This window comes from Anguilla anguilla, chromosome 2 (assembly GCF_013347855.1).
Source record: "Anguilla anguilla isolate fAngAng1 chromosome 2, fAngAng1.pri, whole genome shotgun sequence".
NCBI lineage: Eukaryota > Metazoa > Chordata > Actinopteri > Anguilliformes > Anguillidae > Anguilla > Anguilla anguilla.
In genome coordinates, this window is record NC_049202.1 from 46,039,000 (window position 1) to 46,052,754 (window position 13,755).

The 13,755-nt window shown below is 39.6% G+C and overlaps 1 protein-coding gene across 5 annotated transcripts in view; it reads left to right on the forward strand.

The window, feature by feature from the left end:
- Positions 1–13,755, forward strand: part of LOC118217269 (protein ELFN1-like) — a 146,808-nt gene that overhangs the window by 55,252 nt on the left and 77,801 nt on the right. The gene's annotated exons all lie outside the window — the stretch shown is intronic.

Here is a 13,755-nt window from a genome sequence, read left to right on the forward strand (position 1 = left end):
TAATTAACTTTCTTGGAAGACACATAGTAAAAGATGAAAAGCTGTGTCATTAAAAGTATCAATTTTCCAAGTGTATGTTTTCCAATATAACAAGTGTTTATCTAACTGGGATTAAGTAACTTCTAATTCTCTTGAACTACAAATAATATTATGCATAAGGATAATGTGGACTTATGTAAGTTTTATATTTACATATATAGCATATCCTATATGCACAAACACACACACACACACAGTTAATATGAACATGATTTGATTTGAATTATTAACAAGTACTATTTGACTTAGATTTTTACAATTCTGAAAACAAGCCAAATACTTGTGAATCAAGGCATTCATTGTGTTTTTTCTTTCTATCTAACGTCTATCTAGATATCTATCTATCTAATTTCGTAGGATAGATCACTCTGCATTTTTTGTAGGGGGGGATTTGAGGCACTTTGAGTCAATATAGGAGCTCCATTGCCGTCTTTGGAAGCCCTGTGCACAAAACCAACACAAAGAGGATTTATTATTCCAGTCCATTCTCCAATGAGAACGAATATTGCTTTTCATAAGAAAAGCTTTGCCCAATCAGATCACTTAATAAATCACCCCTCCACTTTTACTTTGGCATGTTTCCAGCAGGCTGTACGAAAGCTTTTGGATTTATGTGAGAGAGCAACAGTGAAGCTGAGAAGAGAACTCCCAGTTCAGAGAAATGGAAATCCAACTAATTGTGGACAGCAAACATCTCACCTCTTTTAAACTGGTGATTTCAATGAGAAAAGGCAGCGATGGATCAAACTGATTTCAGAGGAGAGGCTAGGTCCTGGGGTAGAGGTCTCATGAAAAAAATCACTTTAAGTGTCTTGCTTTACCTTTATCAAGTCTTTGTTCTCGTAGCTCTACAGTACATTTTCGTAAACAAGCCCAGATGAAAATTAATGGGGCACTCCATTTACCTTTTAGTGTATGCCATTCTGACAAATGACCCCTTCATTTAGTGTAAATTTAATGAGAAAGCAAAAACCAGAGCTAATATTATTTATATTTTGTTTCAATTTGTTGAAGAAGGTCTTTATGTACAAAAGGACTGCTCAGCAGTGTTTCCTACAGTAAGCCATCGGTTTTGAAATAGACAACATTTATCTCCATGTTACAGAACAAGCAAAACATAAATAAAGTTTTGCTCTGTAAAGATTGCGCACAAACCTTAGAAATTATAACAATATTTTGGCTCGCTATGAAATCTTATGCTAACTTACGTGAAGTTCTATGGATTCAATCAAACAGAGCAGAAATCAGAAAAGGTATGGCCTGAAAACATGGTCTCTGAGTTAGAGGTGGAAACTTTTTCTTGAAAGAGTGAGTGAACTTGCCCTTTGCAAAGTATCTGTCTGTCTCCAGTTTTACAATGCTCACTGCTCTATTACTATTCATAAAATATAAAATAATCAAATCAAACAACTTATTTAATTGAGTAATCTCATCATGTACCTGACTTTGTGTCTCTATATTTGGGATATTTGGTATGTAGAAAATATTTGTGTAATGAATAAGTAGGAAGCAAGAGGGAAATATTGGTGATTGACAAATAGTTCAGAGTAAAATTCATTTCAACTGCTAGCAGTAGAATTTACCATTCAAATGATATTGGATTAGGTATTCTCAACAATGAATTCATAGTTCAGGCATTGGGTAGAAGGGGCTTACATTGGTTTCATCCTAGGTCACCCCATCCCTGCACAGTTACAGTGCAGTGTTTGAGGGCCTCTGTCATTCAGGACCTTTGGAATCGTTCCTCCAAAGCCCCCCACCCCCATCAATACAGCACCCCTGTTTGGTACTTACTTAGTTTGACATTCTGGCGCAAGCATTCTTCCTGGCTCAAGCATTCTGGCAAGGCTTGTGGTGGCACATAAAAATAAACCTTCTATCACCCAACACAGGTTGATCGCCTCATTTGTATATACCCTTAAAGCAAGGTGGACTGCACAAGTTAGTAAAGACTAAACATAGCTTTATAAAATGATGGCAGCTGTAGGAAAACCAACTTAATGATCTTTGCAAGGTTTTGCTGTGTGTTAAGATTTATGTAATAATGCATATCTCCAAATTGTTCCAGTTAAAACGACAAGACTGATCATATATTTGAATTGTATTTAGATAAATGTGTATTTTTATGAATTTAATGTTAATATTATTTTAACTAATGCAATAACTAATCAATAATATCCATAATTTTCACTAATACTGTAGTGTACTATAGATGGAGGTAGCCTGGGTGTGGTGAATGAGTTTGGCCCAAAATTTATCTCAGAGTAATAAATATAACCTTACTGACCTTATTTGGGGACCAGTGGAACATATTAAGTTATGATTTGCTAGTGACTAATGTAACCATGACTGAGGGGCATGAATGGTAAAGGTTCAGATGGACTGCCCCTCTGTGGGATTTTAGACATGCGTCTTGTTGTGTGAACTTGACTCCCCTTCTGTAAAATAACCAACAATGATTATCGACAGTTCTTGCCTTGTACCTTTTTCAAAGAACTTTAGGAGTCTTAAATTAATGAGCCGCCTTGCTTGCATGGGCCAATACAAGCAAATGAAACATTTATAAAACTGCATTTGAAGCGATGAAATACAAATATGCTTCGGACGTTAATGGCTTTATGCAGTTGTATATTTAAGCATATTTAAGGCTCTGTTTATAGCAGATACTTAACCACTTGCTCGGGTGATATTTTTTTTGTAACCCAGTGAAACAAAATGAATGAATTAACTCCCTTATTTTAAATTCAGTAATCAGGATAGTAAGTCATCTTGAAGCAACAGCAGTCTATTTTTCCAATGAGATATGTTTCTGCACTATGAAGAACATTGAGCTGAATGTAGCATGCTTGTAAAATGTGTGACTAACCTAATAACACCTTGGTGCATAAGGCAATAACACCTTGGTTTTGCGAGCATATGCGTGAACTCTTGGTTGCAAATGGCAATGAAAAGCAATAAAAAACATCTAGCTGGGCAAAATGGAAAGATGGATGGCTCTGTCTGGGGTTTGTTATCGACAGGTCATTGGCTAAAATCAAAGCTGAATCCAGCGTTCAGTTAATCATTATCTGTTTGCTGCCAGGGCAAGAAGTGGTCTGTGATTTTTTATTTTATTTTTTCATAGCGGCTGTATTTTGTTCATGACAGTTCATACAAGGGCTGATGATGTGTAAGTGAAACTATTCCTGCCTTTCTCAAATTCTCACATTTGTGAAAAACAGGGAAACCATTACACATGATAAAATATGACACAGAGTGAGATAAATTAAATCACAAACAAGAACTGAATTCTGATTTTCGGACTTACTTGGACAAAGGCATGAACTGGCACATTCCAATCCCAGTTATTTTTCTGACCCAGTTAATGTCCTGACCTAGTTCTTTTTCTTTAAAAAATGTAGGAACAAATGGCTACACTCATTTCTCATTTTAAAACTGTTTGCAACCCTCCCAGTTTTTGCATTGTAAAATTTCTATTGATTACATGCACTTCACAGGAGATGCAAACACAACCAGATGTTTTTTTGTTTTTTTTTGATGCAAGCGTGACAACAGCTTGCAAGTCAGCCTCTTAAATTATGTTTAGAACTAATCCATCATTATTTAGAAAAATGTCAGCGTAACTATCGTAACTACATTAACAGGCCAGGTTAATTTCATTTTAATTTTATTTCACAGTTGCTTAACCTGAATAAAGTCAGGAAGCGCCCTGCTTCTTTTTTTTCTTTCTTTCTTTCTTTCTTTCTTTCTTTTTCGGTTGATATTGAAAGTGCCATTCAGGCATTTGAGTTTTCACATCAAAATTTTTTTCCCCCCCTCTGAGACATCGCCTTCTCCTCACCAGAAGTAGGTTTGTTAAACTCTGGAAAGCAGTCTTTGCTTGTCAGGGGGAGAAGAGAACAAGTGGGCCAATTAAAGGAGCCACGCTCCCTGCCAAAATGACAGGTGAACGTCAGCATCTGGGAGAGAGCTCTGCTGTCTTGTTAGCACCTGTGAAACGTACCCGCTCTGATTTCTCTTCAACGGGAGCCGCGATACGTTTCCGCCTGACGTCTCTCGTTTAGTTTTAAGGTACATCATTAAAGGCAGCGTTTGTGTTTAGGCGTGAAGGGGACAAGGGAAACAATGGCCAGTCAAACGGGTTGTCAAAATAATCACCGAGTCGACGGCGCTCAGAAGAGAGACAGAAATCTGCGGCCCCCTTCCCCACAGAGGAAGCGATCCAATTACGGACGCCTCGTGTCCAATTCACACGTAGAACCGGTAAAGCAAGCAAAGCTAAGGAGAACTGACCACGCAGACCGGGGCTGGTAATTGGTGAAAATTGTGTTCAGTGACTTTCGGTCCTTTTATGAAGTGCGAAGTCTTCATCACTCTTGTAATCCTCTTTGCTTTTGTGTGGAACAATTTCCACCGTGCAAGCTGCGTGCCTTAAGGGTGTAACCCCAGAGACCTGTGACACCAGCTTATTTCTCTCTGGAGAAGGAGACAGGTCCGTCACAGCCTGAGCCAGTGGATGTGCTCACCCTAGGTCAACACGTTGGTTTTGTCCACTGGAGAAAAAAATGAAAGACGATATTCTTTCCTTTGGGGGTTGCTATGACAAGAGTCTGGTGGCTGACATGAAATGTGTGGTGGTGGTGGTGGTGAAAGCCTTCACTGTTTATTTTTAACACTTGATATTTTTGAAAATTGTGGCACTTTATGCATTTGAGGTATCCAACCTTTCAGAGAGAACTACTGGCTGCTCTTTAAAACACAATTCATTAGGTATAACAGCAATCATAGTTTGAAGGTCACTGTTTCACTACAAAATCAGAATGAATTGACTCTTTAATATGCAGTTTTTAAAACAATATATAAGTTCTAATTAATTGTTTTAAAAAAAGTATGACTAGGTAGGTCAAAATCAAACAGAATTACCTTTATAATGCATTTTTGCTAGTAGCCAATATGAATACCAGCAACCTGTGATGGGTTACTACCTAAAGCATGTGTCTCTTAAGGCAAAGTCAACACAGAGTTATAAGCTGTCACTTTCAGCTGCTCCTGGTATATTCATTTCACTACTGTTGGAGAAATCTGCTGATATGACTCTTATCGTTTCTGTCACGTGACTGCAGATCTCTCCAGCATCTCCTCCTCCAATACCAATGACATAGCTGTTCTGGGAGGGGACATATGACAAAAAATTGCCACATAAAAAGAGGTCACTGCTAATGCAAATTGAAAGGCAAACACATCCATTTTCTGTTGAAGAGATTGCCATTCCCCGTTCTGGGCGGTGTGTGTTGGGGGGAAGGGGATCTCTTTCATGCCTACGTGTGAAGTGCAGGTATGGCAGGTCTTTATTTAGTGCAGAGACAATGGCAATAATGAGCATGCACAGTCAAATATCCAGTGTTAATTCAACCCTAACAGTGTTAATTGAACCCACTCTGGACCAAATATTATGTGTTAAAGTTGAATTAACACTATTAGAGTTTAATTAACTCAAGATATTTTACTGTGTAGCTATTGTGAATGCCATATATAATATAATGTTGTATCTACTATCCACTATTAATGAATATATACATTGTCTATGGTAATGGTCAAGTGAAATTTGTTGTTTTTGCTATATACTTCAGGCATTTGGATTTGAGATCAAAAGGTGAAAAATATCTTTTACCATTTTACTGAAACAGCTGTTTTTGTGTTGAGCCCCCCCCCCCCATTTTCAGCTGTTCAGAATGAAGTTAACGGAAGTCATCTGTGGAGATTGAATTTGGAGTCAGAGGCATATGCTATGAAGTCCAGGGAACTAACTATAGCTGAAAAGTAACAAATCTGCAAGCTGAACAAAATAGTTCATTTAGAAGTACAACAAAGAAACTGGGAATATCAAGTACAGCCGTTTCGAAAGTCTGAAAGAAGCCGCTGGTGAAATAAACACTGCACAGGTTGGCTAAGGACTGCAGTTGATGACAGACAAATCCTCAGAGCTGTGAGGAGAATCCCTAAAACAAGGGTCAGTGACATCATCAGCCATCTCCAGGGAGCAAGGGTGAAAATATCACAAGACCCCACATACAGAAGTTTTTGAGAGCAGAATTATAGAGGCTACACTGCAAGAATGCTTACCTCTCATTAGCAGCACAAATCATAAGGCCAGATAAGAATTTGCCAAAAAGGTCTTTCATGGAACAAGAAACTGCTTTGCATTCCCATCAGCTGTTTCTTTACTCTAGTGATTAGGTCTGAAGAGATTTTGTGAATATTTTTCAAACAGTTTAATTTAATTGCTTCAGCAGAATGGCTTCAATTAGTGTGCATTTGATATAAACTTTTTTTTTTTTTACCACTCCAGAACCTTGAATTTGTGTAAAATATGCTTTTTTTATTTTTTTGGTTTCTCTGTTTTTGAATAGGTTTTTGGAACTAAATTAGCCTATTACGCAATAAAATAGGGAATAGGATATTATTGTAAACAGTTGTCCAATACCTATGTATTGCCTGTAAATTATTTCGATTTTTATTATTTCTGTCATATTGGTGAAGGTTCATACTGCTGCAAAGAAGTTCCAGACTGTATTTTCTTGATATTTTTCATATTGACTGGAGTTTTCTGTGCAGCCTCCATAATAAAGGTATGTCTTTTTAGTGTTTACATGACAGGCAGTTGCATGCTGGGTCTCCAGGGCATGTTCTGTGCTCCTGGGGATGAGGTGAAGTATGAAGCAAGAGAGAAGTCTGATGTACCAACATAGTGTTCAAGTTCCGCACACCATTAAAATGGTCCTCTCAGCTCATTGTTCCCCAGCAGTGGAAATGTCTGTGGATTGGAATTTTATTTTTATTTATTTATTTATTTTTTGGATCTTACAACTCAAAGCAATTTAATACAAACTGCACTGCATATTTGTGCAATGACTGCCATGACACATCAAGAATATGACAATGAATGATATACGCAGTGGGAAGTAATTTTGGGTATAATTATCACTCTGGCTTTGACTGGATACCCTTCCATTAATGCCATGGGGATTAGGTTACAGTTCTGAAGTTATGTCTGGACACTTTTATAAACAGTGTTTCCATGGAAACCATATCTGTGGGTCTTTTCAGCCGAAATCGATCAAAAACAACCTTTATTCAGTGTCTAATGAATGCACACAATTGTATCGCAATTGTCCTGGCGCAATGGAAGGCTGTGACAGTCAGTTTTTGATATATGGAGCGTTTGTTTTTTTTTTTTTTTTGCCTCATTAATTTGCCTCCTGTGACAAGTTGGATCCATGAATAGAGGGGGGCTGCTAAAGAAAAGCTCTGGTTCCCCAAGCTGGAGTCAATAGCTGATCTAAAAGCAGCATTCACTCCACTGTGGACCGGCATCAAAGCCTGAGATCTCTATTGAAAGTGCAGGTATGCACAGTGGAGAGCGGGCTGCTCATGTGCTATAGTGAGGGACAGCACAGTCCAGTGAAGAATGTTGCTCTGTCATCATCTGGCATAGGATTTCCAATGTGTGTCCTTTCCCGTACAGTGATGCAGCATATCACATGGTCTTCACAGCATATCACATGGTCTTCACTTCGTTTTTCCACTGTGTTTCTCATTCTGCAGTTTCTCATATGCTGCGAGGGGAAATGTTTTTGTATGGATCACTGATTCGCCCTCGAGCCGTCTCGTACACACGCCCATTTATTCAGCTGCGGAACTGTGGCGGGTTTTGCACTTCCGTGCGCTCATTTCATTTCATTTCCCCTTCCAGCATGCCTCCGATTTGGGAGCTGTGCTTATCAACGGACAAAGATTGCGCTGGAGAAAAGATCCCCAGTGCTGAATTAAGGGAATGACATTAGTGTCAGAATGTTTTATCGGCATCACACTGCGGTTCTGATGCATCGGCTCTCATATACTGCAGGGCTGAGTTTGTTTTAGACGATCTGTGATTTCACATGGCATAATGCAATTACATCTGCTGAAGGGGAATGAGTAAGATGAGAATTTCAGATTTTTTCCTGCATTTGATGTAGTTATGTCTTTCGCAGCCAACAGACTGGAAAATGTACAATTATTTTGGGCAGTGCTCCATTAAAAATCAGGCCCAAGGCACACTTTATATACCTTTGACTTTTCAACCTACTATTCAACCCCACTGCGAGACTATTCAGTAATTCTTACGTACACTACATAATTGGTGGAAATAAAATTTTAACAAGAAATCCAGAGGTATGTGATAAGATTATTTAGCACTTCAATGCCCCTCAAACTCCTTCAGTTCTACTTTCACAATACCCGAGAGAAAACTTTCAAGTGCATCTTCAGCTGTACCAATATACATAAAATATTTTATAACCCATTTAACTGTAAATCTTTTTTTCCTCTATCCTGCACGTTGGATGCAATGGTTGGGAATTTTTGGATAGCCTGCTTTTGCACACAGCACACCTAGGTGGTTAGTCTTTCTGTTCATATTGTTGATATTTCTCTATTTTATTTTGAAATCCGTCACCATTTGGAATCTGTAGCTCAGCCTATGTATTTTTCATCTTTGTCTTGCCCATCATCCTTAGATTGGAGTTGACTCCAGCTACATCACTTTGTGGACAAACACCCAAATTCTGTAAGCCCATGTGCTGTGTATGCTGGGATACATTCATGGATGTCACCTGTGAAATGAAACAAAATAGCCAGCTCAAAAAGCAGTCACCAGATCACATGATGAATCACTATTTACAAAGTGCTGTGAGCGCTGAGCTGTCAGCACTGAATTTAGCCTCTATTTCATCAATGAAAATTCTGGCGTTAAACTAATGACATTAAATTAACAGGGAATTTTGGATACCTGAGAAGGACATAGCTCTGCGGCTCATAGTTACTGTCATCCCCTCTCCGTAAAACGCTTCTAAATGCATCTAGTTGCAAATCATGCGAGAGATAAATCAATCCGAGTCCAAATAAACAGCTCTGCATGCGGCGGCGTGGACGGGGATGGGCCGTGCCCTGCGATGTTTAGCCAGACTGCAGCCATGTTTGGCAACGTTTCAGTCAACGTAGCAGACCAGCGATTACACTGCAACCCAAGAAGTTCCTCTAATAAATCCACTTTAGCACAACCCATAAATACATCACCTTATAACAGTATAATGCTCAGCTTGAAAAAACTTTGCTAGATAGGTATCACGTCCCTCCATAATTGAGTGCTTTGCAACATAAACAAGAAGGCCCAAGGTACTTGATTTTAGAAAATGTTTGTTAGTGTTTTGCCTGTTCTCTTTTAGGATGCCTTTTTAGAATGTTGAATGGGAGTAAGATAGCAATATACAGTTATATATTCAGCTTATTTAGTGATGTTGCCAGAATAACAGACTCTAACATTGAAACAGCTCCTATGTACAATGACCTTTTTATTTCACTTTATCTGCAAGTGATATTTGGTTCAAATAAATGAGTGTGAAATTTAAACTTGTGCCAACTGGCTCTCTATCATCCTTAATTAAAAAACAAAACAAATATGGATATTTTCATGTGCATTGCAATGGCTGGTGCACACAAGTCACTGGTTTGGCAGGTCCAGTCATTCATATGAATTTAATAATATTTTCAAAATGCAATTTGTTTTTTCAAGAGAGGGACAAACCAGTTCTATTGCTGATATCATAAAAGGCTTTGTAGAAAGATAATATGATAAAATAAGGGAATATTTTGTGACTAAGTTTTTGACAACTTTTTGGTTTAGAATTCGTTCACCTGGTCCAGTATACAGGCTAGCGCTGACCCATTTCTGAAGTGCATTCCAAGCTGTGCTGAGGGCTGACGCATTGATTTGCTAAGTGAAAAGTGAACTCGGACAAAGTCCTTTACACCAGAGGATAGAGGAGCCACCTCTGAGTAGTATTTGAAGCTTTAATGGACTGAGTGCAGAGACTGCAAAGGAAAAGAGAGGAGAGAAAGCACCTTGACCTTGCTGGCATGATTGTGAATTCCTCTGTGCTCGTCGATGCTTGAGTCAGCTATTTAGCTACAGTAGCACAGTTGGCTCTGACTGGCATATTGTTCATAAGGTGCTTAATGGCCAGATGGTGGAAGCAAATCAGTTACTGAGAATTGATTTTGCATATTTATGAAGTGTTGTGAATAATGAATAGGCCCGAAATGGAAGTGAAGGGAGGCAGGGGTCTGACTGTGATAACCCTGTGTGCACCAGCCCTGAACCCCACCATCCACATCGCTATGCAGGCTAATGATGTGCACTCTACTCAAGTGGGCAGCTCTTTGCTCCACACCAGCTGTACACAAAGCTCCCCACGAAAGCACAACTCGGTACACGGGGGTGTGGGGGTGAAGACAGAGCTCAGCTCGCTCTCGTTTCCATTTATCATTCTCAAAATAAAAACGATTATTTACAACCAGTGCTCGCTGCTTGCTTGCTGCACATTTTCCACATCACATCTCGCAGAGAGAGTGAAATTCATCGTCATGCCACATGCATCCGTTAATGCTTTTAATTTGCAATCTGTATTTGTTTTTGTTTTTTTACGGATTTAGATCCTGTATGCTCGTTAGCGATGTCATCCTGCCGCTGTGACAAGCGTGTAAAACATTTAAAGGACAACGCTGCGCGTGGTTTTGAGGCTTTACTTGGAGGTGGACAAGCAGCTCAGTGGCTCCTAGGGCTTTCCCTGAATCTCCAGCCTCTTTAAGCTAAAGAGGAATCCGCTAGTAATCTTTCAACAAAAGGCTGCGCCATGTCTGTGCCGTGTCACATCAGAGACTTCACAATCAGGACAGGTGACGGTGCCAATGAGGTCCAGAGGAGAGAACCCCTCCAGGCAAAGTATTTAATGCGGAACAAATTTGTTTCCGGATATACAGAGGCATGAGAAATGTTGAGGAAGTGGTGATTTACTGCTCGCGAACCAAGATTCAACACCGCACCAGCTCTCCACTTCCCTTTTTCTTACAAGGGTAACAGTGGTAATTCTTCAAAGTGAATTACAGTGTGTACCTAAAAACAGAGGGCCCCAGGATATGCTGTACTGGAAAAAATGAGGTTTGTCCTGTAAAAGTGGTCAAAAGGATTATTGCTGTTTTTTTTTTTACTGGAATGATGGAGGGGAACCATTTCTTATTGCTTTCCGGGGCCCCACAGAATGATTGTTGGAAATGTGTGGGTTTCTTAACCGCCTTGGACACTGCTCATGGTGCACTTTGTGAGTTGTTTTCAATTTGCGCCTCATTGAAACTCCAAGGATGAACTGTTCCGAAATCTCTATTGGGATTCACAAAAGGGAATATAATATTAATTTAATGCTACATTCACTTTAATTACATTTTCTTGAGGATCAGCATTCAAAAGCATTTAAAATTGGTTGAAGCAATTTTTCAATCTGCAATATAAGAGACTTTAGTGCTGGCATGTTTCCAGTTGTGTAAATAAAACTTTCTCATATAAAATGATTACAGTACAAAAACACTGTCCTTTATTTTCTGTTTTCAAATGCTTTTAAATTGCTAGAAAATGTCATTTTTCCAAAGTTGCAAGTGAAGAGTCTTCACAGAATGAATTAGTCGGTAATTGCTTAAATGTACCATATCTTTTCCAAGCAATTAAAGATTACTCAGAACATTTGGATTTTGTACACGTTCAGATGACTGAAACTCCAAAAATTCTGAAAATCTCAACCATCTGGATGAACAGTACTGAGACAATTAAAGCTCATGTTCTCTTGCTGTTGATTTCTTTCCCACTGTTCCTTAAACACAGAATTTACCTTGAATTCACTTAGCATCTCCCTGAATCACCCCCAGTAAATTTTACGCAAACCACAATGAAAGCCCTCATGACAAAATTCATCTATTTTTGGCTGGATGGGATTGCTGTTTTTGCCTTTATTACTTTTTTAGCCCGCGGCATTTCAGGTAGTGGTGCATATCGATACCATGGATCACTAAGCTGTTTACCTTCTCATGTACTTGAGTGACAGTAAACTCAGAAGTAGCGAAGATCTATTCCTGGTACACATTGGGGAGGAATAGCGCTCTTTTTGTGGCAGCCATGAATGCAATTGGAAATCAGCCCCCAGGCCCCTGGCCTGCATTTTACTGTTCAAACTGAGGCTCCTACTGAAGCTGCTACCTGACAGATGTTTATGCATGCAGAGAAATTGGATGTTTTGGATTATGCTTAACAAGGCATTGTAATCGTGGAGAAGAAAAAAGAAAAATATTAAGTAAACAAACCCCTTGGGCTAAAGTTTTCCTTCCAGTTTGTGAGTGAAGCAGAACTTTTTCTTCCTGAATCCTGGAAGTACATAAATCTTTTTGCTAATGCATTACCGAATGCATAATTTAAGTGTGCCATGTGCCTTGCAGTTTTTGTGTCCTGTTTTTGCTTCCCATAGCAAGGCTGGCAGTTTGCACAGTTCACATACTGTTTACGGCATGCTTCCCTACAGATGTGGGGAAACAGTGAGGGCTCAGAGGGAGCGGGAGGGCTTGGAACTCTCCGGGCCTGCCAGAGCAAAGAGCTGGACTACAGACACAAAGCCTCTGTCCCCTCTCAGTCACTCTGTCTCCTGCCTCACCTAGCAGAGAGGGACACCGGGCTCAGAGGAGCTGGTCGCACACGGTGGCCCACTTCATCTATCCTCTCAGCACGGTTCAGCTGTGAGGTTCAGAGACACCCCCAGAGGAATCAGATCCTCGCGGCACCCAAAATAATTAGCTGCAGTTTTGTTTTCGGCCTCCTGATCAGATTCCGAAGTGCTGTAGTCTTCGCACTTCAGAGCCGTAGGGGAAACAGTGAAGATTTTCATTTTCTACAACACTGAAAAAATACTGCCATCCGTGTTTAATTAATAGCCTAATTGGGTTCTAAAAAAAAAAAAATCAAAAATACATTTTGTAATGATGTGCTTGGATGTTTCATATTTGCTATGCGCTGTTTATTTATAGTTGCCCTTGCCACAACATTGCGAGTAAATGTATTGCTAGCTTTCAGGATGCAAGTCTGAAAATGTGTGTTGACTGTGTTTTTCCCCTTGGTGGATACATACTGTACCGTCCTCTCAGCAAAGCGTGATGTTAAGACAGCATTCACAGTTAGACTGTCTCAAGTGTTTTGGATAGCAGGCAATGATATCTCCCTTGTTTGCCTTTTAGCCTTTTGGATGGTGTGATATTCCACCCAGATCCCCCGGTGGACCGTGTGACCTGTTAGTGTCAGGCCAGAGCAGAGGGACACAGCTTTATTTTGCTGCATTCACAGCTCACAACTAAAAGCCATGCTCCGCCAGTAAAACCCATTGAGTCATGTTGTTGTGGAGCTCACAGTGCTCACCCAACCCAGGAATGTTCTCATACTGCATCTGTGTCGAGCCGCAGTTCATCCTCTGGACAGGTGGTATCCTAACTGTTTTGTCAAAGAAAAGGCAGACTTTTCTGCCCTGGAATGTATAGTGTAAGTGTTGTGATTGTGGCTGTTTATGGAAATTGCCACTTGTGTGTTATTCATATCATATGAGTGGCATTGGAATTTTGAGCTTGGCAGACTTCGATACAGAAAGTACACTTTCGTAAAAGTGCCCAGGACAGTGTGGAAAATGAACGTCATAACGTCATAAATATATATAAGCTTGAATTCACATTTTATATGCAACTCCTTTTACAGTATAGTACAACACAGTGTTGAAAAGAACTTATCAAATAAATGGGCACTTTTGGGGTGAT